The sequence below is a fragment of the Etheostoma spectabile genome, chromosome 9, assembly GCF_008692095.1.
Source record: "Etheostoma spectabile isolate EspeVRDwgs_2016 chromosome 9, UIUC_Espe_1.0, whole genome shotgun sequence".
NCBI classification, from domain to species: Eukaryota; Metazoa; Chordata; class Actinopteri; order Perciformes; family Percidae; genus Etheostoma; species Etheostoma spectabile.
In genome coordinates, this window is record NC_045741.1 from 4,937,077 (window position 1) to 4,942,207 (window position 5,131).

General features: G+C 39.2%; 1 long non-coding RNA gene across 1 annotated transcript in view; it reads left to right on the forward strand.

Annotated features, from left to right (window-relative positions):
- Nucleotides 1-2,845: 2,845 nt before the first annotated feature.
- The window catches only part of LOC116696187 (uncharacterized), a 9,900-nt gene continuing 7,614 nt past the window's right edge, over nucleotides 2,846-5,131 (forward strand). The window contains exon 1 of the long non-coding RNA XR_004333649.1: nucleotides 2,846-2,947. This is a non-coding gene — a long non-coding RNA (uncharacterized LOC116696187). The remainder of the gene's footprint in view (nucleotides 2,948-5,131) is intronic.

The window sequence follows — 5,131 nt, forward strand, 5'->3', positions numbered from 1 at the left end:
TTTGAGCAGTTGTTAAGACTGGAAAAAGCGCTATATAAATACAGCACATTTACATTTACATTTGTGTTTCCTTTAGTGTCAAACATGTATAATAAAAAATCTCTCTGTGCTGCTGCTGCTGCCAGAAGGTGGCACTGGTGTCTTAGCAACGGGTCTCAGGTAACATGCAGCTAGTGTTTTTTTTCCTTTATTCAGCCTACACTAACACACACACACACACACACACACCCTGTTTGCTTGTTGTCAGGTATCATGTGTCACACACACTTGAGGGAGTGTCGCCACAACACCTGAGAAGCTGAGAAACCCGCTCAGACGCTGCTGCTCTCAGAGTAACAACGTAATATTTGCATTGACCTTTTTAAACTTTTATTTATTTATCTAAAAGTTTATTTTTCTCCAACAAATTTTAGAGAAACCGTAGATTTAAATGAATAGATTTGTTGTTGTTACATTTATGTTGGTCAGTGTTGGCGGTCCCGGGATGTCCTCTTGTATTCACTTCTCTTTCTGGGATTCAAGTTGACATGTAGCTTTTGTCTGACTAACAATCCAAAACCCAAATCTTTTTAGTTCATGAATATGGTAGAAACCAGAAAATATTCACATTCCACACATAATGCCTTGAACCAGTCAGTAATGATGAGGATTGATTTTGCCAAAGATCTTCCAATCGACTAATTGATTAATCGTTTCAGCTCTAGAAGGCTTTCTTATCTTGCTGTTTTTACTGGGTACCTGGCGCCATATTAGACTGTTCAGTCTGATAATACAGAAATAGATGCACAGGCCAAGTTGGCTTTTCACATATGAAACATTAAGTTAGTCGGTTGCAGTATTTGGAGAAAACCTCCATTGAACAGGGAAAACTTTAGACCTTTTGGTATTGCTATTTGGTGCACAAATAATTTAAAACTTACTCTTGGATAATTTACGTGACTGATTGATTTGCGGTTGCTGTTTCCTTGGGTTTATTTTGAAATTCCATCTGTTATTGATCTGTGCATTGTTTGCAGGTGTATGAGATTACTTGTTGGTATGAATGAGAGTGAGTACTGGATAACATTATTCACCTCACTTTTGTTGACCAGGCCCATGAAAAGCTGAATGTCCGTTACTCTGTGAAAAAAGGACAACAGAGTTACTCTCACCCACTCAGGCCTACCTGCTGTCGCTGGGTGAATGCTACAGCGAACATACTGATTGGCTATTGGCCTCCAACTCCATTGTTGTGGCCGTGCTTCTGTTGTCTCATACCTCAGCAGCTGTAATGAGAGAGGGGAGGCAGGAAGGTGGGGGAGGCCTTTCCCCCCTCCTGTAGGGAAGCTGTTGAGCTTAATGTTTAATAAGCCACTGGACACAGAAGGAAACCTGATCCTCTCCGGAGAGGCCGGCGTGTGCGTGTTGTGTGTGTTTGTGTTTTTGTGTTTGTGTATTTGTATTTGTGTGTGTATGCGCCCTCTCTGTGCATTTGTTGCGTGAGTATCCAAGCGTGCTGCATTATTCTCTGGTCAATGTATGAATCAGATGCACTGTGTTGATTGGGTTCCGTTGTAATCGACTCCTTATTCAACTCAAGGCCGGCTAGGATTTCTCCTCAGAGCCCAGCCTTTGACAAAACTGGAAGACTCTTTTTTTTCTTTTTGTCTTTTTAAAGCTTTGGTGCGTAACTTTTTTATATTAACAAACGTCCATCACATTCGAGCCAAATGCCAAATGAGTTGTTACTAAGCTAATTGAGACTCTCTGCTCCACACCACACTCTCTGTATTTCTCAATATGTTCAGAAACTGGTGTTGTCAGGAGACGTTTGCCAGCAGAAATTCAAGTGAACATAATTTGAGCTTACATGTCCTCCTTGGCTACTGGTAACTGTGTGGAGTAGGGGTAAGGGTGGTTATGGAAGGCTTGTATTATGTTAACGCGCTGACAGTTTTGTATTAGTAATTAGAATTCCTCATGGAGGCAACAGAAACTACACACTAAGGCTTTTCAAAACTCTGTTGATCAAGATTTTTACTAACATAAAACCAAATAAAATAAACCAAATCAAGTATAATAAAAAAAAAACGAATGAATGTATAATGTGAAAGCTAGAGTAACAGGCAATTATTACCAACTCTACAGCTCTACACAGCCTCCTTAGCTTGTTTAATTACTTTTATTGCACATTTGGAGGCTTATTCAGATATACAGTATATCTGGATTAGAAAAAAATGCAAGAAATTCACGTTAATGAGACGTGAATGCAGGAACAGAATCTGACTCTTGTCTTCACATTGTGATTGGACCTCAGCCAGGTGTTTATGACATATGTACAGTTTGACCAAATCTTAGGGGAAAAAATCCGTCCAACAAGGTGAAATGTCACCTAACTCTGCCTCTCATTTACACTTCAACTCATTTCAAGCGTCTTGTAAAAAGATGAGATTTAATGCACTTTCATTTACATTTATCCACACATAAGCTTCTCTGTTTGCCAAATCATGGTCCGTCTTCTTTTGAATGAAACTAAAGTGGCCATTTGTAACTTTTCAGTTTTGATGTGTTGATTCTGCCTTGTACAAAAGCTCTCGTAAAGGTCTTTTCTTTTTTTTTACCCACTGTAGATTACTGAGTTAGTGTTACCGGCTCATATAATCGTGATGAATGTTTTGCTTGGACAGAAAATCATTCATGTACAGTAAGAGAATATGTTACAGATGCATCGTTGTATTTCAAGTGTAGCTTTACGGAAACTTATTCTACTTTGGATGTATCATGAGCCAAACAAGATAACGTAGTCACTGTCACTGTGTCACGAGCCAAAGCAATAAGAGTTTGCTGTAGCAAAATTGCACATTGTAGTTATTTCATGACTGATATAGAAATATTCCATACCTGAGGGCCAATTCGGGGTTTGTTTTGAATCATATACAATCCCGTAATTGTCTCCATCTGTTGAAAGGTCGACCGCAGTTGACTCACGTTACCGCCAGTCGTCTTTCACTTTTTCCCTTTTAGCTTTTAGTTGTTCTTTGTTTAATTTCCTTCTTTCCCGCGATGGTCCTGCCCCAACAGATAACTTCTAAAATAAACTTTAAATTGAATAAGGCCTATATAAAGAAATCTCCTGCAACGTTTTACCTGGCTGGGTACACTAACTTTCAGGGAGCTCCATGCAGTTCACTGACTTTGCGGGAAAAAATCAGACGCGGGCAACGCCAATAATAAAAACTACATCAAAATAGCGTTCTTTTCACTGTTATTCTCGTTTGCTGTCACGGGTCATTTGTCATTATCAGATGGAGCAGTACAGTTTCAGAAACATTTAAAAGTTACATATAGTGACTTTAAAATGCAATCATTTAAAGGCTGGTGACTTGTTTGTACCATCATCTGTCTTGAAATATCAACATGAAGGAAGGTATAGATTTTGTTTATACCTAGAAAAAGAATTTGGCGGGTTCCCACCCAGTCCTTGAGCATGTGTACTACTACTCCTGAACTTGTTTCTTGTTTGAGAGCGGACCTTTTATCCTGTAAAAATCTTCTTTCCCAGCAACTGCAGGTTGACTCATCGTGTTAATTGTTTTTCCATTTATCACAGCACTGCTGCAACCTTTTACTTTATATCTCATAGAAACCTATTTTATTGTTTTAACCCCAACAGTGGAACAACCCTCTCACTCCAGTTGAAAGACATGTGCTTCCCCTCTCCTGTCATAGGATCATCCTTCTCCTGTGAATCATATCCCGTTCATTGCATCCTTTATTTGGTCTTTATTCCGCCTTCAGTCCTCTTCAGCTTCAGCATACATAATAGCTAAATGTAACACCATAGTGCTTTTAGTTAAATACCGTACCTCAAACCCAGCCTTTCTTCTATATTTGTGTTTTTTGGGTATCGTAGGCCTTTAGTTGACAGGATAGCTTAAGTCATAAAAGAGGAGAGAGAGGGAGAATGACATGCAGCAAAGGGCCACAAGACAGAGTTGAACCCAGGCCTGCTGCGTTGAGGGGTAGACAACAGGCGCCTGTGCTACCAACTGAGCTATCTGGACACTCTGGACAAAATAAACTAATAAAGGCAAGGAACGTTAAGTTAATTCTTGTCTTTGAAAAAGTAATTTTAACTGCTTTCAGTTGTATGTCATGGTCTTCATCAGCAGATTGAATTGCTCAGTAGTCATCACCAAAATATGACCTAAATATATATGGAATGTTGAACAGGTGGTCTTATGCAGACGTAACCCCTGGCTTTGTTCAAAAAAGTGTTCTTGGTGTCTCTGCTGAGTCAGACTGTGAGATATATAGTACGTAGTACTATACAATAAATAGAGATATTACTGTGTACTCAGTTCTGCATTTCTGCCTCTTTCAGCATTCTCCTAAAATGCAACAAACTGCTTGTTGAATTTAAAACAAATAATAATTTCCAACAGTCTTTTATTGACAAATTGAAAATTGTATTGAATATAAAAGGCAGAAGAAAAAAAAAGAAATTTCAGTTACATTTTAAACTGCAGTTTTCTACTGATATTTACTTTCGACTAACACAAAAAATCTCTGAGTGTCACAACCCAGGGGGTCAGCCTCTCCTCTCTAAGCATAGCTTCTATGGCGCCATTTTGATGCTAACAAGCCATCACCTGCCGTTAGCATCCCATTGACTGCCATTCATATTGACGTCACTTTGACAGTGAATAACTTTACATCTGAAGCGTTTAAAGACTCTATTTGTCCGTTGTTTATTTCTGAAGAAACACAGCAATGTATAAAAGGCTCCATTACCTTGTAGCTCACGTTAAAAATAGGCTAACAATTGTGTCGTAACCCGCAACTTACTGTTGCACAGTAGAGGAATTACTGTAGCACAGAATAAGCTCACAGACAGTTTGGTCTTACATCAGCTGTTTAGGTTTAATTACTAATGTTAACTAGCGTGTTAGCAGTAATTAGCCTGTGTCTATGTTATCTCCTAACATACCTACGCTCTCCGTCTCTGCTGATTGGGAATTACTGAGATTTCTCTTGCACAGCTATCAGAAGACTTAAAACTTTCAGACAGGTTGCCCTCGTCACATCTACGTCTTCAAGCTCAGTTGGAGGCTGAGCAGTAACGCTCAGCATCACCGGGAAAGAGCTTCTA